The 23,628-nt window shown below is 49.4% G+C and overlaps 1 protein-coding gene across 5 annotated transcripts in view; it reads right to left on the reverse strand.

Moving 5' to 3' along the window:
* Window positions 1-23,628, reverse strand: part of MCPH1 (microcephalin 1) — a 228,312-nt gene that overhangs the window by 1,610 nt on the left and 203,074 nt on the right. The window lies entirely within an intron of this gene.

Raw genomic sequence — 23,628 nt, forward strand, 5'->3', positions numbered from 1 at the left:
TATGATGCTCTTTCTTAATTAATCTAAAAATCCAATATAATCCCCAAATTCCAAATGTTTGTTAAAAAAAAAACTTGACATGCTTATTCTGAAGTTTACATGGGAGAAAAATGCACGGGAAGACAACTTTGAAAAAGAAGAATGAGAGAGAATTTGACCTACTAGATAGTGAAACATACTATAAAATTACGGTAGTAAAACAGTAGGTAATTAGCACAGAATAGATAAATAGATCAGTGGAAGAGAACACACTCCAGAAACCCACCCGTGCATATGTGGGAGTTTAAGAGCTGATTCAAGGGGGCATTAAAAATCAGTGGAGAATAGATAAGTTATTAAAGAGATGGGATGATCCCTTATATCCCACAATGACTGCATGACAGATGGATTAATGCTCTAAACATTAAAAAACTGTGAAAGTATTAATAGAGACAGGAGATGAGTTTGAAGCTCAGGGTAGGGAAACCTTCCTGAGTGAAACCTCAGCGTAGGTGCTGTGGAGAAACAGAGGTATTTGATTCCATCCAGAATGATAATTAAAAATTAAAACCCACAGAAAACACCATAAACAAACATAGGAGACAGAGAGGATCTTATGTTCATCACAAAAGATTAGAGTCCGTACTAGACAAATATGCTGGGAAACTGTGGAAAAGAGAAACAGCCCAATGTAAAAACAGGCAAGAGATAAGAATCGGCCGCTCCTGACCTATGAATCCCCCCTCTAGGTACTCACGCTCATGAGTAACTGAGTAATCACGGCACATACATTAAGTAATGAGATCACCAAATACTGAAAACATGGGTAAAGTTTGGTACTGGTGAGGGTCTGGGGAACGGGAATATCCAGGTGCTGTTAGTAAGACTGTAAGCTGGTCCAGCTGGGTGGATCAAGGTTTAAGGTACACACACCTGAGGGCTCAGTAATTCCTCTTCTACGAATCTATGTTACAGAAATACTCCCGCCTGGGACTGGGCCACACTAATTATAGCTCAAGACAGTCTCTTAAAATTGAATTCAAATCATTCCAGTTAGAACACACACACACACACACAGACAACACACACACAATTTATAGTAGCAGAAGCAGGGGAAATAACCCCAAATGTCTAATTGTAAGGAGTGTGTAAATTAAGCACCTCCAATGGTTAAAAAGAATGAGGTTACTGCTTGTGTTAAAACGGAAGGCTCTTCTAGACACAGAGTTGGGATGAAAACTCATGAACGATATGTGATTCTCCTTTTATAGAAAACAAACCTTCAATGCATATGTTTATATACATTTATTTCTATGTAAATACGTGTTAAATCTGAAACACACAGTTCAATCTTTAGTGTCGTTACTTTAGGGAAGGGTAGTAAGATTTTGGGACTTTATGTATTTCTCTATTGTTTGAATTCTTTGACCATGAAATCAAGCGTCACTGTACACATCTATCCATCCTTCCATCCATCCATCCATCCATCCATCCATCGTGGTGGGGAAAAAAGACTGGCTGGAGAAGGATCCAGTTTTAAATTCAGATAAAACAGAAGCCACAACAAAGCCTGTGGCTGGCGCCTCCCAGCTCTTCGATGGTGCTGCCTGAGGAATTCACCCCCCTGCACGTGGTGCTGTGCAGAGTGGGACCAGGAGAACACTTGAGAACTGAGTAAGAGCTGAGAGTCAGGACAGCTGTGTCCAGGGAGCGCCTCTCGGCTCCAAGTTCCCAGCTGTAAACACACGCACGGAGAGTGATTTCTATCCGAGTTCATTTGGCATCTGAAGACAGCCACGTCCCCAGATTCCAGTGTCACGTCAGGTGCACGATCCTCAAACACCCCATAAAACATGACCACGAGACAGATGTTAGAGCAATGCCCGTCCCAGCCGGCGGAAAGGGAGACAAATAGTACACAAGCAGCTCCCGTGAAATTTAAATTGGAAAGAAAAAACCCCAGGTTGTGTGTGTTTGTTTAACAAAGTTATTCAGCAGGTCTTGGCGCACGTATCTGCACACGCTAAAGTTCACTGGCCGTGCTTCTGTGTGGCTGGGATGTGGAAGCAACGTGCCACCAATGCTTTTTTTTTTTTTTTAATAGTGGGACAGGCAAGTCGCTTTATTGAACTAAGACTCCAAACGCCAACAGCCAGATGTGGCTAACGGTCCTGTGTGCAGAGTTTGGGGACCCTCAGGGCCCTGCTGGGAGCTTTATCTTGACTTGCCAAAATGAGCTATGAATTTTAGGGCTGGGAAACCTCAGCATCTGTGTAGCCAGATATCCACGCATAAGGGGTCACCTCTGCTACTCTGCAGAGCGAGGGTCCCCCAGCAGACGCCGAATGTTCCTGAAGCCCTTTCTGATGCTGAGCCCGGCCTGTACTTCCCTCTGGACCCACACCGAGCAAGTCTTTCTCCCTCTGCACGTTGATTCCTCTTCTGAATAAACCAGTCCCTTCTCTGCTTCTTCACGGACCCTCACCGTTCTCCTGGGGGCTCGGAACCCATGTCTAGGACTCATCTTCTATTCTCTTTCCTAACACAGCACAGTGTCCAACCTGCCAGCAAGTGCAATTGGCTCCAGAGTTTTTATTTAACATATTAAACAGCTTCACACCATCTCCGTCGATAGTACCCTGGTCCTATCCACCATCGGTTATCACCTGAGTCACTGCAAGAGCCTGAGATCACTCTCTCTGTTTCTATTTAAAAATATGTCTTAGAGCCCATTTCCCCTTCTTAAAATCCTTTGGCTTCTATTTATCCTTAGAACAAAAACCACACCTCTGACTACTTGTCCACCAGGCCTTGCGTGGTCCAGGCTCTGCTGCTTCCCCCCCATCGCTCTGTGCTCTAGACCCACTGCCTCTGCCCACCTCTCATCCTTGACCCTAACTGTTCCCTTAGCTCCACACAAGCTCATCCCTCTGGACCACATTCAGAGCTCAGCTCAAACACAGCTCCTTGGTAAGGAGCCCACCTCAGTGTCTCTCTTCATACTCACACCCTGTTTTCTTCATAGCATTTATCACCATCAGCACTAAAAAGAAATGTCCGTCTTTAGAATGTAAGTCCCATGGGAAAAGGGCTGTACCTGCCTCGTCACCTGCTATTCTGGGAGTGCCGAGAACATGCTTGGCACGTGAGAGATGCTCAATAAATACTGAGTAAATGAATGAATGACCGGATGCCACGCAGAATATCTGAAGGAAATAGCAGTTCTCAGCATTTTTTTTTCTGCTCTGATATTGGGCTGGAGACTTTCACATATCTGATACTTTTCCTAAGGGTATAGCAAGAATTTGCACTGTGTCTTAGACAAGACAGTCTAGTTTATTCCTAGCATGCCAACTTTTCCTTTCCACCCAAGAAACATGAGTGAAATGATATTACAGGGCTAGCTTTGAGTTCGCTATATTTCTGTTAGATTTTATATTTACTACTGGGCATTGGAATACTAATGATTTTAGTAAGCGGATCATAAATAACGACTAATCTTGCTGAGTTGGTTATAACGATTCTCTTAGATTTTTCTAGATACACAACTGTATCGTAGGCAAATAAAATGATTTGTCCCTTCCTTTCTAATTCTGATCCTTCGTTTGTGTTTCTTATTTTATCCCCTTGACTAGGAACTCTAGAACGCTGTTGAGACACAAGGGTAATAGCCATATGTATTTTGTACCTGACTTAAACCTTAAACTAAGATTTTCACTGTTAAATATATGTTGTAGGTTTTTTATAGATACCCTTCATCATGTTAAGAAAGTGCTCTTATTCCTAGTTGATGAAGAGTTTTTTGTTTTTATCATGAGTGGGTATTGGATTTTCTCTAATGCTTTTTAACATCTACTGAGAAAAATCAATGGATTAGGAAAAAAGATTGAATGATATCTATTTCTACATTCTTTGGTTAAACCCTACCTGACTATGTGTTTCCTAACACACTGATAAATTTAATTTGCAAATATTTTGTTTGGAATTTTTATATCCATATTCACAAACGAGTTTGGGCTAGCCTCGTAAAATGAGGTGAATAGATTTTCTATGCAGTAATGTGTAATGTTTGGTAAAATTTACTGTTAAAACTATCTAGGGGGAGGTGTCTTAGAAACGATTTTCTTGTGGTAAAACAGACATAACCTAAAACTTACCATTTAAGCCATTTTAAGTGTACAGTTCGGTGGCATTAAATACATTCACAATGCTGTGCAACCCATGACCGCCCCTCATTTCCAGAACTTTCTCATAATCCCAAACACAATCTCTGTACCCATTAAACAATAACTCCCCATTCCCATCCCCCCACCTTAGATGCGGTTAACCTCTATTATAATTTCTGTCTCTATGAATTTGCCTATTCTAGGTAACTCATAAAAGTGGAATCATACAGTATCTGTCCTTTTGTGACTGGCTTATTTCACTTTAACATAATGTTTTCAAGGTTCATTAATGTTGCAGGTTTAAGAATAGCTTTCCTTTTTAGGGCTGGATAGTATTCTACTGTATGTATATATCACATTTTGTTATCCATTCATCTGTTAATGGACACTTGGTTGCTTCTACCTCTTAGCTGTTGTGAACGATACTGCTGTAAACACGGGTGTGTAAATATTTGAGTCCCTGCTTTCAAATCTTTTGGATATGTATCTAGAATTGGAATTACTAGGTCATATGGTAGTTTTTTTTTTTTTTTTAATTTTTTGAGGAACTGCCATTTTACATTCCTGCCAACAGTACAGGAGGTTCCACTCTCTCCACGCTTTGTTTTGATAATAGCTGTGGTTTTGATATGCATTTCTCTAATGATTAGTGATGATGAACATCTTTTCATGTGCTAATGTCGTCATTGGAGAAAGGTCTAATCAACTCCTTGGCCCATTTTTTACTCAGGTTTTTTTGTTGTTGAGTTGTAAGAGTTCTTTATAGTTTTCAGATATTAACCACTATTATTTCCAAGTAGCTTTTAAGAGCGGTGGTCACCTTTATTCTTGCATGTGTCCAAGTCACTCGAGACAGAGACGGGCGAGTCAGTCCTTCAGGTCTCCCAGGCTGATAAGAGCAAATAAGGTCTCTGTTCAGGGAGGGGAACTGGGAAACCAAGACTGTTGGGGTGAGTAAATGGCACAGGACTTTCCTACTGTTGTAAACATGGCTTTGCTTGGTTGGGCGTTTGCCTGGTGGCTGTAAACCTTTGATTTTTTCCCAGAGCTCCTGAAAAGTTGGTTCAGACGGCTTCTGCTTGTTTTTTCCATGTTTCTGTGGGGAGACAAGGGCTTGGAGCTTCCCAGCCTGCCATCTTGCTGACATCACTCTGCAGGCGACTTTCATGACGGGTGGTGAGAGGCATACTTCAGATTACGATTCATTTTTTCTTTTTAATGGTTGAAACTGTTTAGATTTTCTATTTCTTGAATCGATTTTGGTAACATTTTCCCAGAAATTATCCATCTTGCCTATTTTCAGATTTACTGGCATAAAGTTATTCATCCTGAGCTCATGATTTTTAGATATCCTTACTGTATCTGTAGTTGTTGCCCCGATTTCATTCTTAGTTTTGTTCATTGGACTCTCTTCTTTTTCACTATTTCTAGAATTTTGACTTTAAGTTTTCCTCTCCCCGCCACCCAAAGAACTTTTTCTCTCAAATTTTTTTCTTTGCTTCAGTTTTGTTAATGTTTGATATTACCTTTATTATTTCTTTCTCCTACATTCCTCTGTATTAATTTCTTGCTACATATTCATCTTCAAGCACCACGGTTTAAGAAAAATTGATTCAAAAAGTAAAATGAGATAATTTAATCCAATGACTTTTCCCTCTTCCTGCAAATTGGGGAAAGCTGCTTGTGCCTGTGCTTTGACGTGGACACGCTGACCTCAGCCCAGCTTGTGGGGTGTCGGGGTCCGTCACGCACAGTTTGAGAACCACCGCAGTGGTGGGTGCACGAGTGAGGAGAAGGTGTGGTGACCGAGCAGTATGAGATCTGACTCTTCACAAACGCAGACTCTGGGCTGGGAGGTGGGCGACCAGGAACTCTGGGTCTGCAGTTCACCACGTGGCTCTGGCCCAGGAATTCAGATCCCTCACTTTCCTCATCTCCAAAAGGAGTAGTTTTCTGTCGACCGTCTCAGAATTCATTTCGAGCAGCTTTAGTCTGATAGGGCTGCCGTCACCAAACACTGCCCATCGTGTGGCTTGAACAACAGACATTATTTTCTCACGGTCGTCAGCCGGGTGGGTTTCTCCCGAGGCCTTGCTCCTTCTCTGGCCTCACGAGGTCTTTCCTCTATGCACACATCCCTGGTGTCTCTTCCCCTTATAAGGTCATCGGTCCACGTAGATCAGGGCCACACTTACGACCTCATTCCACTTTAGTCACCTCTTTAAAGGCCTTGCCTCCACACACAGTCGCAGCCTAAGGTGTGGGGTTAGGACTTCAGCACAGGACTCTGTGAGGACCAACTCAGTCCACAGCACGAGCTCCATCACTTAGGCAGTTAGTGACGAACATCGTAAACCTAACATACAACAACAGCGCAAACCTGGAACACAGATGAGATGCTCCTAGGATCCCTGACGGTGTCTCCGTGATCAGGAAACCCTGTAGGGTCTGGGGCTGTAACAAACGCCCTGTTCAGAGCGCGTGGGTCTGAGCCAGTCTCGTGTCAGCCCTCAGTGGAGATGGCCATCCTGCCGGTGTGCACGAGGCCCACACGCTATCAGCGACCTTTTCCCTGAAAACACTGACATGTGGAGACATTCAAATCAAATGCTTTTTTATAAGTTATAAGGAAGTCACGCCAAGGCAAGACTTTTCTTTTTTTTTTTTTTTTGGCAAGGCTGTTGAGACTATTACATTGTGTTCCCACAATAGTATAAAATATATGTTTTATCACTTGAGTGTAGCCCAGACAATAAAAGGGTGCCGGAGACTGGAAACGTGCCTATGAGAAAGGCCAAACCAACCTGCAGTGATAAGATCAGCGGGGATAAAAAGAGTGAAAAATGGTTACAGCTCAGGCCGCTGACCTGCGATGGACGCCCATGGGCCCCTCCACGCCAGCGGGTACCTCAGACCCCAGGGTCTTCGTCTCTGAATGTGTAAGATGGGAACTATACTCTGTGGGCGTGCGGGGGAAACCAAAGTACTGGAAAGTGCTTCAAAATATAATACGTTTTACCAACATCAGGTAAAGGTAACATTTTGCTTCCTGGTGCCGGAAATTTGACTTTTGTTTTCCCATTTATTTTCATACATATTCAAGCGCCGCAAGTGTGGTCTTTCTCAAAAATCCCCGTCCCTCCTCCTGTGTGAATGATTCATCAAGAATCTTGGCCTAAGTCTGCTGCTGTTTCAGGGAAAACAGACTCTGGGGAATGACTTGGGAACACAATCGGGACTGGTCCAGTGGCTTCATTAGAAGTCAGCTCGGCGTGTGTGAGCTTCTGCTCGGAGCGAGTGAGTAAGACGTGGCTTAAGTTTCACGTGTGGAACCCTAAGGGGAGACTTCTTAAGTTCACACCGTTCTAGGCCAGCAACACCGGGCAGTAGAATGATCATTTAACAGTTTTTAAAAAAAATATTCAAAAACATTGGGTCATTGTTTTTAAGATACAGTGAAGGGATTAAAGTTTTATCGGATAGATTACAGTGCTAGGATGTCAGAGGTCCTGGGGAAAGTGTCCACATTTCCCCCAGCCAAGGGGGAGTTTCCAATGGCCAAAAAAGTCTCCTGCTTGCCCATCCCCCATGACTCTATTAGGTCTGCAAAAACAAAGACCCCATAAAATACAGGAATAAGTGTAAAGGTACTAAAAAATCCTAGAACCTTTATTTTGGAAGGTAAATTACAAATCTGAAAGTGGGCACACCAAGCTACGTTCAAGATTTTAAAAACAGTTTGAATAGAATAACGAGCTCTCAGGGATTCGACATCACACGGCACCTGATATTCTAGTTGGAACAACTCTAGTTGATAAATTCTGAGTACTGCTTTTCATAAGTTATCACAAAATAACTTTTAAACGTGCTTTAACATGGTTTTAATTTTAACTTAAAAGTGGTTTTATTGCTAATTTTAATTTCACATTTTGACAATAAAATATTCTCTGGAAGCGTTTGTACTGAAAGCTAATGGGAAGGATAAAAGTCTCCAAGAGAGAAAATGCTGCTTTGGCAAAAGGTCAGGAATGATTTTTTACATGTCAGTGGGTCCCGTTGCCCAGCGGTCCTGGACACTGCCCCCTGCAGATGGGAGGGATTTCGCACCCCGGTGTTGTCTCCTCGGATCATTGTGTTTACTACTCTGTCTTGTACACGAAGTAAGTACAATTAGGTCCAGAGAGACCCAGGTGACTTGCGTCTGGTCAGAGAGTAAGCTAGTGGCAGAAAAGGTGATGCCCTAGATTGTATATTTTGTAGGTCTGTGCATATGTGTACAGACAGAAAAATGAAATCGCCTTCATCTGCACAAAGCTGGAGCTATTGTATCGTAACTCCATTCGGAAAGAGATGCATATAAACTAACAGAACATGTATTTTTCAAGTATTTAACACTCACACGACAAGGCTGGGGAGGACCCAGTGCAGACAGGGCAGCGGGACTGATGTTACAGGTGAGCACTTCACCATGCCGAGAGCCGAGGATTCCAGGACACACAGTACCTGGGAGTTGCCAAGGGCACACGTAGATGGTGTGATCAATGACAAATCAGAAACAGGACATGAGTTATGGGAGAGGAAAGAAACAAAAACCTAGGTCCACAGTACCAGCTCTGAGACTCAAAGAACTCCAAAGGGCCCTGTGGAAATTGCACCCTGGGTTTCGCCGCCTGAAAACCCACCAGCAGGGGCGCCAAGTGGCCAAACCCCAGGAGGAACCCGGCAGACAGCTGACTTGTGCACAATCCGTGCACAGAAATGCCCAGGGCCAGGAAGGGGCCGGCTGAGTTCCCCAACCTGGAAATAGTAAGAGTGCAGACCTAGGCTTCGGCCCTCTGCACGGTGCACGACTGCAGACTTTGGAAAGACTAGTTGTTGATATCAGTCATGTGCACAGTTCTGTTAGCTGAATAAGGCTCCTTTTTTAAAGCACAATTCTGGTCTCTAGTCGGTGTCATTTTGATACATGCACTTTTCTAAAAACCAAAACCAGAACTTCTGTTTCAGAACATTGGATGTTTTGAAGGTTATATTCTTGGCATTTAGAAAAGAGTAAACAGCCTCTCTTGGCTTCTGGACTGTAGCTAAAACCATAGGTATTTTGAAATTAGTTTCCAGGCAAAAGATAAATCACTCTGCCCCAGAAAGTAAAAAAATGACTTTTGATTGTCATACTTTAAAAATATATCAAAGGATGACCATCTGTCACTTAAAAGATATTCATAAAATATGGTTATTATAAACGAATGCAACCTGGACAAACATGGTCTCTGCTAATGTGTCAAAGGGTAATGTCTCAGAAGGGGTGAGAAAAGCCAGAAGTTTGGGATTTAGAGACAAGGAAAGCAAATAGGAAGATTGGAAAAGAAACCTAGGCAGAGAGGGAGAGGGAGCACACTTTAGAAGTAAGGATCTTGGCCCAAAGTGCTGAAGCAGGGCTCACTCAATGTCACGGGTTGAACTGTGTCCCCCAAAGCCCACAGGTTGAAGCCCGAACCCCCAGGACCTCAGAATGGGACTGTGTTTGGGAAAAGGGCCATTAAAGAGCTAATTAAATTGAGGTCATGAGGGTGGGCCCTAATCCAGTGACTGGTGTCCTTATAAGAGGAGATGGGGACGTGGAGGGAAGGCCACGTGAAGACACAGGGAGAAGACGGCCCCCTGCAAGCAGGAGCGAGGCCTCGGAGAAAGCAGCCCCGAGGACACTTTGATCTCAGACGTCTGGTGCCCAGGGCTGAGAATACCTCCCTGCTGCCTCAGCCCCCTGGTCTGTGGTACTGTACAGCAGCCAGGCCGACTAGTACCTTCATCCAAACCCAGTGGAGCCCCAAGTTCACCCCACCATGCTCGACTACATCACATTCGCTGCCCGAGTCCGCCTCCCCTGCGCCCCTGCAGCCCCCAGAGCTGGGGTAACAGGCGAAGCCCCTCGTTGCTGGTGTCAGCCTCCCAGGAATCGGGGCTCATCTGGCACCACCTCCTCCCCTGCAGGCTCGAGGGGGGCGTTTTGCACAACGTAGCGGAATCGACGCCAGACACACACGTCACATTCACACCACACTTGCTTTTAGAAATAAAAGCCCCAGTCCTTTTGCGCTAAAACGTACCACTTTGAGCGCGCGGACAAACGCGTATCAGGAGAAGTGCCTGAAAGGGCGGGACAGTGGCGGGTCCTGGCAGCCGGCGCTGGCCGAGACCCGGGACGCAGAGCAAGGCAGGCACGCGGGGGGAGGACCCAGGAGCTGCGGGCGGCCAGGCCGGTGCCGTGGCCTCACGGCTGGGAGCTCGGGGTCAACCGGGTCTTTCACACGAGCCGGGAGGTCAAGTGGCACAAGTCTAGTAGGATTTCCTTTGTCCCCGCAAACTGCACCTGGGCTGACAGTAAAAAGCAGGAATGTCTAGGTGGGCTTGTGACAGATGAAAGTCACAGGAGCGTCTGTTTCTTTTTACAGGACTCTGTTACGGCAGATGCGTGGACACTGAGATATCGGCAGAGGCCCCCGGGCTGCGTGCACGGGGGCATGGGCCTGATGCTCCCCTCTGAAACCTGTTCCAGTGGCCAGGAACACACAACAGAGGCTCTGAAGGGGACCCCCATGGCTACTGCAATCACAAGGCACCTCCCTGTCTCCCCCGAGCCCCCCCAGGACACAGGGTCGTCCTGTGCGTGGGTTCCCACCTAACATCCACCTTTCCGACAGGTACGTGACTGTCGCCTTCTTCCTTCCTGGGACGGGTCCGACGAAGACGCTGGCCTGGTGAGGGATGTGCGTGACCCGAACCCCACACAGCACGACCAGCTGCCCCAGCTTGGCTCTGGGCGGGCCGCTGGCCGGGGTGATGAACGTGGCCGGCTGACGGGCAAACAGGGCTCCCCGGGACTGCCCGGCGGACGAGAGGCGCTCCTGGCGGCAGAGCTGTGGGCAAAGGCCGGGGGAGGGTTACTCCAAACCAATTCACTGTTCACAACAGGTCGACTGCAAGGCTCACGTCCTTTTTCAGAAAAAGAACAAACTGAAGGTGAGGTTGCACACTCTCAGTGAATTCTGAGGATCCAGGGGAGATGATGCCGTTTAATGATAACGACGGATGACGAGCAGTGACATTTTCTGAAGCAGCCTACAGGCAGAACTCCAAGCAAACAAATGTATAGGCAAAAAAAAAAAAAAAAAAAAAAAAAGTGTAGGCCTTTGAATTACTACAAATTCTAAACCGAATTATTGAAAAGTAATCAACTGTTCAACCGAGGGAGGAGAACGGCCTCTGCGTTCTGAGTAACCCAGAGGAACGTGGAGGCAGGGGCCTCGCCGGACACAAGGGCCCTCGGCACCGGGACAGAATCTTCGTCCCGGGCTCAGGGTTCCCGGAGGAAGTGACGCCACAGCCCCGAAGGGCTGTAAATCCAGCCTCGTGGTGTCAAGGGTGTAAATGGCAAGGCACAAAGCAGGAGTCCCTGCTGTGCCCTGATAGGCCAGGTCGGGGAGGGATGCGTCCTGACGGAGGGGGAGGGGAGTATGTGGGGACCTTGGGACGGGGCTCAGAGACACGGGCCCTAAACTGCCCGCCCTGCTGTGCTGATAAAGTCACGTCGGGCCAGCCGGCCCTAGGGACAGCCAGGTTCACAAAGACTTCTCTGTGTGCAGATGCCCTCTGGGACATGTTGACGCTTATCCGCCATCCACATCTGAGGGCTTTAACCCGCACGTTTCCCTGAGGACAGAACTGAACATCTGAGGTCAGCAGCTCAGAGAAATTAAGGATTTTGACGGGAGGCCTGTGGGAAGAGAGATGAAGGGGTGCCTCTCAGAGGAGGGGCCCGGGGGGGGCGGGTGGAGGGAGCGCCCGTTACCCAGAGGACAGTGAGTGGCTAGCACGGGAGAGGGGTGACCCCGGGGGGGCAGGCAGCGAAGGGTGTTCATCAGTCCTCCACTCCGACGAAGTCCGAGAAAGAAGGAACTGTCGCCCTACTAGGTTTTCACGCTCCTTTCCTTTTGAAGAAGCCGATCCTACTGTAACAGCGACACCGGCAACAACAAAACCCCCCAAAACCCCACTGCAACACCACTGGGACCGATTTGATCAAAAAACCCCCCAAAACCCCACTGCAACACCACTGGGACTGATTTGCTAAACAAGGCCATGGACTCATTCTCTTTTCTCACCCCAGCCTTGAATTTCGCCATAAGCTTTGATACATTACACATTTCACAGCTTCCCTTCGACTTGGGTACCTAACAGGACAAATGACTATTCTCCCCGTGGGGGTACCTTCGTTCACGCTGTCAGTTACTCCCAACATCCCTGAGACGCAGGGAGTGGAAAGGGTTATTCCTTTAATTTTTGCAGGTGAAGACACTGGGGCAGAAGAGATTTGCTTTGGTTAAACGTGACTCGAGCTGCAAGGAAAAACCCACGATCCGTAAACTCAGTGCATCACTGGGCCACCCTGCCCTGAGGCTGGGGATTAAGAATCTTACTAAAGTTGGATGTAGTCACACGTCCTAAAAACTAGCTGCAGAAGTTGACAACTGAAACAATACAGAAAGGAATACAGTAAGGTGAGTGTTCCTGGGCTTTCTGTTACTCAAATCCACTCCTGTCTTTTCCTCCTTAACGGCAAGGCGTGGTGGTTTTTTGGGTGCTGACTTCTGCAGGGCCATGTGTTCAAGATAGGGGTCCCTTCCCAGCCCAAGGGGAAGACCCCGGCTGGGTCCAAGCCAACCACAGGGATCCCCTTTCGAAGGACAGGGTCAAGCGTGGGCTGGACCCGATCCCGGCCAACGGGACCTGAGAGTGAGCCTGCCGGGGGCAGTTTTTCCTCACCTACTAACATAAGCAACTTTGTCCTGTCGACAAAGGACACCCAGAATTCCTGAAGCCACCCGAGGACCCCGGACACCCTGAGAACAACCAAGTGGGAAGAGGGGAAGGCCTGCATCCTAGGTAACAAATGCTTCTAAGTCACTGGCCTGACCAAACCGGGAATTGTCCTCCTTTTGTCCTTTTAATGTCAGGGAAAAAAAAATCTTGATTTTTAAGCGACTCTTTGTTGAGGTTTTTGTTTGCAGAAGCCCAAGCAACCAAATGCTGCAGTTCTCACGACCCTGCCCCTTACCAGAGGTGAGAGTTTGCTGTGTATTTTTCTAAATTCTGTACAACGCACACACGTACTTGGGATACAGTTTTTCTTAATCAAGGATATATCTTGGTATACAGAAAAGCAGTAACTCAACCTGTTTTTAATCCAGCAGAAAGGACGTAAGTGAGCCTTTCTCATGTTTAGAATGTGACTTCGGAAGCTAATTTGATGCTTCCTTCTTCTCCCGCCCACATTTATTGAACACTTACTGTCTACCAGGCACGTGCAAAGTGCCAGGAAGCAAAGCTGATTAAGACGCAGTCCCTGACCTCAGTTTAAAGCACGTACTGCAGAAGTCAATAAATGAAAATGCTTCCCTTTATTTATTTATTCAGCTTGGAATCAGAGGAAGCAAAGAATTACAAGGATCTGATTCTTCACTCAAAATAATTGAGACTAGGTGCATGCTGACTTTCCAATCCTAAGTAAAATAATTTCTGGGGAAGTTTAATCAAGATTTAGTTTACTTAAAATTAAATTTGGGAATTTATCCTCCAAATACACTCCCTGATGTGTATATAAGGACATGTGTGTATAGGAGTTCATTGCCATAGAAACAGATGATTGGCAAGGTTTTTTATAAATATAATAGGACACCTGATTCTTCTTATTGCTGAGCTTTAGTTAAAACCTTCCGCTTACTGAAATGAGTTTAAGTATGGAATACTCCCCCAACACTTCCTTTATTTATCCTCAGTCCCCGCGCTTTTGCTTCCTGGGTCCTCGTGATTGATGGGCCTCAGATGTACCAGTGCAGCCTCACCCTGGAGCCCACGCTCTGCTCTGAAGGCACAGATCATAAAATTGCTTTGCTACTGCCCTTGACATTGCCTTAAGGGTTCTGACTGAGGCAGTCAACTTTCCTGTCTAGCAAAGCATCGTTCTGTCCCCACGGGTACGCTGTAAAAAATGAGAATTGTGAGGCTGCAAGCAGCACAGGTTAACAGAGTGGCCAAGAAAGCTCTACGTGCCCTCTGACATGTGCCTCGATCCGGCTTCCCCCCGACAGGCCTGCTTTCACTGCAAGCCTTTTGGTACAACAATTCATGGCCACTTGCTCTAAATCCTAATTTCATTTCAAACTTTTCGACACACACACCCCTGCCACCAACTGCCAGAAAAAGGAGTCTGGGCGGGGCATGTGGGCATTATTACAGGGTGGTGGATGGTGGTGTGTTATTGCTTTCCTCTAAGGTGACCTCAGAGATAACCGGGTTTATCCATGTTGACTTAGAAGGTTCTGGCTAAAAAGGATTAAAAGACAATTTAAAAAAATCATAACTCATATCAGTGTAAAATGAACATTTAAGACGTGTTCATTTTATTTAAGTCTGACAGACCCTATACTGGTTCAAAGGAGAAACAGATAACACATTTATAGATTAGAAATACTGAAATGAAGTTGCAAATGGACCAAAATATTGGCTTTTCCGTGGGGTAGGGGGATATTCCCTTCACCAGACAGAATTCACTTCTAGCCCACAGACAAGAATCGTGTGCGTTGCCAGTAGGCCTTTACGGCCTAGGGTTGTGAAACAGCTCAAAGGCAATGAAAGCTGGAATCAGATAACCTGGGGATGGGGTGTAGGGTGCGTGGTCTAAGAAGTATAGTTTTCCAGTGAAGCGCAACTTTTTCCCTCCAGAGCCCAGGATGCTTGTTTAAAGGAGATCATGGAAGAAAAGAGGATTAAGTGGAATTTACTGACAGCTCTGGACTAAAGCAGCCTCCAAAATAACAGGACAGGTCAGTAGTCTGGGTGAATTTGGGGTGGAGTTGCCACTTTTCTCTGTGAATGGCGGCATAAGATGATCGTTACACAGATATGTGTGTGGATGCATGTGTACATGTATGACAAGGAGGCAGCTGGTAGGAGGCAGAAATCTCTCTCTGTCATGAGATCTTCGTTTGAACCCTTGGTTGTAGAGGATCAGGGCTACTACTAAAGGGTCTCAGTTAAGGCCAAAGAGCCACTGGCTCTGCTTTATAAAACGTGGCCTTTGCATTTGTGTCTTCATTAAAAAAGCTATACTGACTTAATAGGTTAGCTCAGAACCTTCCAGCCTGTTCACGTAGAAGTCAGTCAAGGGGGACCACGCTGTTTACAGAGCAAAGCTGAGCGGAACCGCCCCCTGCCAACCCTGTGCTTCTAGCTTCAGTGACCCCCGGGTATTCATCCCCGACCCAGACGTATCCCCACCCTGAACCCCAAACAGGGGAGGGTGTTGACGGTTCATTTACTCCGGACGTGGGTGTTAGAGTTCACTAGCGATTCTGCTTTTCCCTCTGGGTAGAGCGCACCTTGCGAGTTAGTTTCCGCAGGTAGTTATGAGCTGTATGGGGAAGAGGAGGTACACATCCTTCACTGTGGAATTCTCCTGGCAAACTATTTCCCGTGTGTGGGACCCGCAGCTCAGCGAGGTTGGCTTTTTCTGTTTTGCCTGAGATCACACACCACAGAACTGAGGGGTCAGGCCCCAAAGCCCTGGCCCTTCCCAGAACTTCACATGATCTCTGCTCCTTGTGGCAACAGAGGGACAGGAATACCCATCTGTGAAATGACGCCACACCTCTTCAGAGCTAAGACGCACTCTCCCACATTCTAGCAACCATAACATAAGGACGGGGCTGACACCGCACCATGGGGTGTGGTTCCGATTGGCCAAATAGACCACAGAACTCTCTGATTTGTGCCTGGGTGTTTTTCAATTCCCTGTGCTTAGTTATTAGGGTGGTTATACAAATCTATGTATGTTAAAACTTATCTGTACACCAAAAAGACTCAATTTTTACGGTTAACATAAAAGACAGAATAACAGTTAAAAAGTATACTTTTGTAGCATTATGTTTGTCTACATCCCATTTTTCTTTCAAGGACAATTTAAGTGCTTCCTCGGTGGAGGCTTTTCTGAAGGGCACCGCTCTAAAATCCTATCGAGCGCAGACTGGTCCACTTACTGGAAATCAGCACATACCAGTGGCCATAATCGTAGTGGTGCAGAGAGGCCAGGCTCGCAGATGACGACAGTCGATAGGGCATTTGTAGCTGCTGTAGCTGCAGAGGTTTCGAGGGAGAGAAAACGCGTGACTGATGTGACAGTTAATGTGTCAGCTTGGCGGGGGGGTGCGGGGGTGCTCAGGGATGCCCAGAGGGCTGGTGAAACATGATTTCTGGGTGTGTATGTGAGGGTGTCTCTGAAACTTCCAAGCCTTTGAGGGTCTAAATAGAACAAAAAGGCAAGGGAAGGGCGAATTTGTTCTCTCTGCTTGAGCTGGGCCATCGGAGCTCCTGGCATTGGGCCTTCGGACCTGGGCTGAACCTTCCTGGTTCTCCGGGCTGCAGACAGCAGGTCCTGCGAGTTCTCAGCCCCCGGAATCGTGCGAGCCCACCCCTATAATCAATCTCCTTCTGCGATCTCTGTGTGTGTATCTGTCTCTCCGACTGGTCCTGGTCCTCAAGAACCCTTGTGAACACAGCAGAGTCAAGGAGGAGCGGGGTGAGCCAGGCAGAAGAAGGATGCCCGCCGGAGGAGACGCGTCACATGGGGGGGTGATTCTACGATCTTTTCCTTTGTACTTTTCAATAATAAAAAGGTGACTACGTAGTTCAGATAGCTGAAGATGCCCACCCCAGGAGACGTGGCTCACCCACCACACGCAGTGCCAGGCCCCGTCGCAGGGTCCAGGTAGGAGGCCGAGCCGGTGAAGTGTCCCCTCGCTGTGAGGACAGCTGCACCCGTGTCCCACGTGGCCTTGCACTTTATTGCTGAGCCCAGAGATGCCCGGGAGGAGAGAGGGGGCAGAGGCAGACCACGAGCCACGGTGGACGCTTTAGCTCAGCTGGGTACCTTCTGGCTGGGGGGCTGTCACAGACGACAGCAGGGACCACGAGTGCCGGGAAGGATCCTGGAGATGGCCTCAGCCATGGCTCGGCTCGCCTTCACAGACGAGGAACCCGAGGCCCAGGAGACGAAGTTCCTTATCTGACGTCACAGCAGAGCTTGCCTGCACTGCCTAAGGTACAAAATCCTGGAACCGCCGCCCGCTATCCTACCGTCAGGGCTGGGTCCACGACGTAACCTGTTTATTCCTTTGTCTGAGTGTCAGGCTACGTTACCAGGATACAGCAACGTAAGGACACAGTGTCTGCTTCCCCAGGACATCCTAGAAATCACAGCAGGACAGGACACGTCACCTCGTGGGATGGGAAACGAGAGCCGGGCAGGCTTCCCGGAGGCGGCATGTGATTTGGAGATGGGACAGGAGGCTATTTGCTCAGGGAGGGGCGCGTGGGGCGGGGGTGTCTGGGATCGCACACGCTGGCACCCACAGCTCCAGGTCACTGGGGGGTGAAGTGCGCGGGACCAAAGGCCTGGCGGGGGGCCACTGTGACAAAAGCTCACTGTTAAAAGCAAGCCTGTAAGTGTGTACCAAGGTGATGAGGCTGAGTAAGCAGGCACCAGACGGATCGTGATTCTACTGCCTGACATCTAGTTCATGGGGAGCCATGAGAACCGTGGGCAGATCGGGGCACGAAATCCAGATGTTAGGAAGATCATGCTGCAGACGGTACAGAGGGGCTGAGATCAGAGACAGAAGACTCCAAGGAAAGGACTGCAGTGATTTCAGCAAGAAATGAAGTCGGGCAGGGCACGGGGAGCGGGAAGGGCATGGATTCTAGATGCAACGAACCTGTTTCAAGCTTCCTATTACTATGTGGGGTTAGGTGCACGCGTTTGTAGGGAAGCTCAGCTGTTGCGGTTCTAAAGGTTCCAATAAATAATGCCTCTCTTTCCCCCCGGGTTCAATACCAGCCGGGAGACAGACACAGGTGTCTAACAGAGATCAAACCCACTTTCATCATCCGTAAAGCTGGCTGGACACCTGGGCCTTAGACCTGCGGTGCGGTGAGTTTGCTGGCCCTGCCCGGAAGGAGGTACCCACAGGGCCGCAGCTGGCACTGGACCAACTGCAGGGGCTGTCAGAGTGCCCCACTCCTCCCTGCAGACCCTCCAGTGTGAGAAGCTGGTCTTCCCCTCCTGGGGGGGGGCGGGGGAGCGGAGAGGGGAGGCGGCACGAGACCATGGGAACACATGGGGCTCCTCTCTGACACCCACCGAGAAGGTAAATCTCTGAAACAGTGACCTGAGTGGCTCTCACTGTAACTCCCCCAGGCAATCGGCCCCAGTGAAACCGCTAGCTCTGGAGGACACATCTCAGAAAACAGATCCTAGTGCTGTTTCAAAGTAGAAAAAGGTACACCCAAAGGCAACTGTTTGGAAACACAAAATATAGTTAGAAGTTTCACCTTCTAAAAATGTCAGTGCCGGGCTTCCCTGGTGGTGCAGTGGTTGAGAATCCGCCTGCCAATGCAGGGGACACGGGTTCGAGCCCTGGCCCGGGAATATCCCACATGCCGCACAGCAACTAAGCCCGTGCGCCACAACTACTGAGCCTGTGCTCTAGAGCCTGCAAGCCACAAATACTGAGCCCTCGTGCCACAACTACTGAAGCCCACGTGTCTAGAGCCCGTGCTCTGGAACAAGAGAAGCCATCGCAGTGAGAAGCCCACGCACCGCAACAAAGACCCAATGCAGCCAAAAAAAAAAAAAAAAAAAAACAAAAAAAGTCAGTGCCTACACTGGACCGCATCAGGGGGACGGAATAGATCACAGGTAAAGTGAGCTGCCTGTGCCAGAGAGAAAGAACAAATGACGTCTGTGGTCCTGGGAAATTTTTGAAAAGCTAAAGAAACAAATGGACCACACCTTTAACAATTCTGATATTTGCCTAAATCCCATAAAAATAAAGACAAGGTCTTCAAATGAGGAGAAGATAATGATCCCTAAAATGCTGCTTAAATCCTCACAGTTTTCCATGTAAACCTGTCCTTGCTTCTCTCTGCAGCTTCCAGACCCCCCTCCCCAGCTCGGAACCTCTCACTTCTGACCTTTTGTTTCCGGGCTCCCTGTCACCTCCATCACCGCTCCTGTCCTCTCAGTTCCTAGGACCCCTCTTTCCTGGTGACCTTGTCCACGGCCCCTCACCCGAGCCTCAGCCCCGGGAGCTGCAGACTCTCCTCCCTCCCAGGCGCACGCCCCCGTCCTTCCGGCAGCCACTGCCTTCTCACGGTCACCCCCGTGGTGCCCTCTCCCCCGACCCGACCCAAGGCTCAATGTCCGTGGTCAGTGGCCGTAATTAGCCCCTGTGACGCCAGCCTTCACCCCCAAACGCGGTCGAAGCGCAGCCCTGGTTAACCCCAGCCGCCAGCTGACCCTGCCCAGCAGCAGCGTAGCCGGGGGCCAGCCGCCCCTCAATGCGGCCGGCTGCCGCTGTCCGTTCCCTCCCGTCCCTCTCCTGGCCGGCGGCGCGCACACCGCGGCCCCGCGGCCTGGGATGGGGACGTCGTGCCGGACATCTGCGGCTTCCCTGCTGCACCTGGTCCCGCGGACGGGCCGGCCCTCCTGAGCGGATCCCCCACGGCCCCCGGCGGCCCCTCCCAGGCCGAGGCCCCGCTCCCTGTCGTCCTGCCGCATCCCTCCCTCCCTGTCCTCCACGCCCCCGGCCCCGCGTCCCTGCGTCCCCCCGCGGCGCGTGGTCCACACTGCCTGCCTCTCTCCTTGCTCTGTCCTCGCCGAGCCCCTCCTGCTCGCGCCAGCCGCGAAGCTGTCTCCTCCCCAGGACCTCGTGCCGCCATCCGGACGGGGACCCCGAGGCCGCTCGTTCGGTCGCTTCCGGGACACGACACGCCCTGGGTTTCCGTCCGCTTCCCTGGCGGCTGCTGCCGCGCTGGGTCTCTGCCTCCGTCCCGACGCTCCACAGCAAGGGCCGGGCTCAGGGCTTGGTCCTTCCCTCCCCGCGCTCACCCCACCCTCGGTGACTCGAGCAGCCGCTTCCCTGCAGACCCCAGGCCCGGCTGCCTTCTCTTCGGGGCACCTGCACGCCGCAGACCCCGTCCCGGCCTCTCCCCCTCCCTCGGGCCTCCACCTGCGCCTTCTCCAGCTCAGCTTTGGCCGGGCCATCCTTCCAGGCGCCCAGGCCCGAAGCGTGAGGTCGCCGTGACTCCTCCCACCTCCCATCGCGCTGTGGGGAAACCTCCAAATAAATACACGCGGACCAGGGCGTTCTCGGTGCCGTGCTCTCTGCTCCAAGACCGGCCAACGCCACCTCTTACCTGGACCAACGCCGCGGAACGGGTCTCCCTGCTTCTAAGTTAGACTCGCTTTCCACTCCAGTTAGGGAAGCCAAACTTACCCCCCTGGGGGGATCAGGGCAGCAGTGACCAGACAAAAAGGATTCCGAACAAGGGCAGCGCTCAGGGTGGGCGGGAGCCCGGAGAGAGTCCCACCGGGCGGCAGGGCCTTCAGCCAGCCTGAAGCAGCAGGAAATGGAGAAGCACCGAGAGGAGATCGAGCACCTCAGGGGTGGGGAAGAGGGAGACACCGTGGGCAGGGAGGTGGGCAGCGGAGCAGAGGACGGGCTGGGGCTGCTGGAGCAGATCCTCCGCTGGGGGAGATGGTGGTCTAGGAGTCCGGAATAGAATCTGCAGAGGATGCGGCAGAAAGGGCAGGTTCTTCTAAAAACAGAACTACCATACGACCCAGCAATCCCACTACTGGGCATATACCCTGAGAAAACCATCATTCAGAAAGAGTCATCTACCACAATGTTCACTGCAGCTCTATTTACAATAGCCAGGACATGGAAGCAACCTAAGTGTCCATCGACAGATGAATGGATAAAGAAGATGTGGCACATATATACAATGGAAAATTACTCAGCCATAAAAAAGAACGAAACTGAGTTATTTGTAGTGAGGTGGGTGGACCTAGAGACTGTCATACAGAGTGAATTAAATCAGAAAGAGAAAAACAAATACCCTATGCTAACACATATATATGGAATCTAAAAAAAAAAAATGGTTCTGATGAACCTAGGGGCAGGACAGGAATAAAGATGCAGACGTAGAGAATGGACTTGAGGACACGGGGAGGGGGAAGGGTAAGCTGGCACGAAGTGAGAGAGTGGCGTGGACATATATACACTACCAACTGTAAAATAGATAGCTAGTGGGAAGCAGCCGCATAGCACAGGGGGATCAGCTGGGTGCTTTGTGACCACCTAGAGGGGTGGGATGGGGGGGCGGGAGGGAGACACAAGAGGGAGGAGATATGGGGATGTATGTATACATATAGCTGATTCACTTTGTTATACAGCAGAAACGAACACACCACTGTAAAGCAATTATACTCCAATAAAGATGTTAAAAAAGGGCAGGTTCTGGTGCGGAAGGTGCAGAGTGGGTGAGGGTCTGGATGAAACGTCGCAGACGGAGCAGAGAAGGCAGTGGCTCTAAGGTAGATCTTAGGAGACAAGAACTATCGATCGCAGCGTGCAGAGGATCGCAGAGGAAAGGGGAGCTCCTGATTAATTCTCTGGTCGGGCGATCCTAAGGGCAGTGATTCCACTGGGAGAACTGGGCCGGCACCGGGGAGCCGGCGGGAGGGTGCGGGCTCGGTTCTAGGTACGCGGAATCGGACGGGGCAGCGCGTCACCACGTCGGGGGGTGGGAGGACGGTTCTGGAAGGTAGCTCACAACTGGAGAGCCGGCCCAGGAGCCACCTGAACGGAGGGGACAGCAGAGCCGTGAGGGGATGGGATCGTTTCCTGCTTTAGTTGGAAGTTCAGAAGTTTGAGGGTTGGATGTTGTAATTTGTAACACTGTTAGCGAAACACTTTTAAAGAGGCCTAGAAAGGGTTTTTGTAAGAAAAACCCATGCCTCATGTTCTCAGATTTGGGGGAAATGGGCTAAGAGATATCTTAAATGACCCCAGGAACATAAGAAATGGGTTTGCTGATTCCGGGCTGGCGAGACCCACGGGGAGGCTGATAAAAATCCTTCCTTCGGCTGGAAATGGCCTTAGAGGGCTGTATTTTCTAAGCAGATGATGTTAGTTTTTTGTTTTTTGTCTTTTATCATGAGGAAAAGAAGACAGTCTTAAACCAGGGAGCTGGAAAGAAGGAAAGTAGGAGCTTTCCCCTCTCTGGTTAGTTTTGTCATCACTGAGAGGAATCTGATTTAGGGAAGATTATGGCTTTGGCCAAACGCTGAACTAGTAAGGCTGTAGAGACCAGCTAACTGCGTACCGTGAGCCTTGACCCTAAACTCTGGAAGCGTTGGGACACAGAAGATTTAGGGTACGTGAGGACAGTGTGTTCTAACCAGTAACCAGAAGACGGTTTGAAAGGGTTAAGAAAAAGGTCAAAACCCATGAGTAAACACACCTAATTGTAACGAACAATTTCTTAGTTTCATTTCACCGGGGCTAGTGTTCCCCAAACCCTGTGACAGCAGAGCACAGAGAAGCCCTTGTAGAGTAATTTTCCTGTAGGGTCTCGTATGTGGTTGTTCTACCCTGTAATATATCTGCTTGTTTTACTATTAACATGTTTTAAATTACTTCTCAGTAAGTAAACATAACAAACACGAGAAACATCCGGCACAGATCTCAGTGTAAGAAGCACAGTTGCAGTAACGTCTACAAGTAGCACACTTCTTCTCAAAGCTGCTCACATTTACAATGGAAGACTCCAACACGAAAAGGATTATTCGAGTCCACCTTTTTCATCTGACTGGTAAGCAGAGCAAGGCAGGTGCACGGGACTGCATTTGAGTAAGATAAATGCGTGCGGAACAACGGGCCCGGGACCCCGATTCCCAGGTCCCCACTGGGGTGGCGCCCGGGCTGCGGGGGAGGAAGACGACGGGGATAAAACAAGGACGCTGCCCCCGGTCAGATCCTTCTCTGCCACCGACGGCTCGACCCTGAGCTTCAGTCTGTGCAGCCTGGGCGATTCCAGGGCTGCCCGGGGGTGGGGACAGGGCGGGAGCCACGGCCATGGAGTTAAGGTGCTCAGAACAGTGGCAGAAGACGCCTTCATCCTGGCTGCATTCTCAGCAGCTTTCGACACTTGGAGACGTCCCCTCCCTGCTCTGAACCTCGTGTCATGTCCCCTTGGCCCTGGGACCCGTCACCCCTGGTTTTCTCCCCGGGCCCCTCCCCTGTCTGGGCTCGTCCTCCCCACCGGGCCATCAGGTCCCGAGGACAGCTCACAGCCCAGGCGGTTAGAGCCGTCCTGGCAACAGATGACCAGCGATTCGCTTCTGTCCTCGCTGCTGACCTTCCCTGAGCTCTGGGACCAGAGCGACGCCCCACCCAACTGTCTCTCTGGATGACTTACAGGCACTATACACTCCACACGTCTAACTTAACTCAGGTCTTCATTCCCCAGCCCGGTCCCATTAGATAACAGCTAACAGTTACTCAGAGCCTACCGTGCGCAG

This window comes from Eschrichtius robustus, chromosome 21 (genome assembly GCF_028021215.1).
Source record: "Eschrichtius robustus isolate mEscRob2 chromosome 21, mEscRob2.pri, whole genome shotgun sequence".
Lineage (NCBI taxonomy): Eukaryota > Metazoa > Chordata > Mammalia > Artiodactyla > Eschrichtiidae > Eschrichtius > Eschrichtius robustus.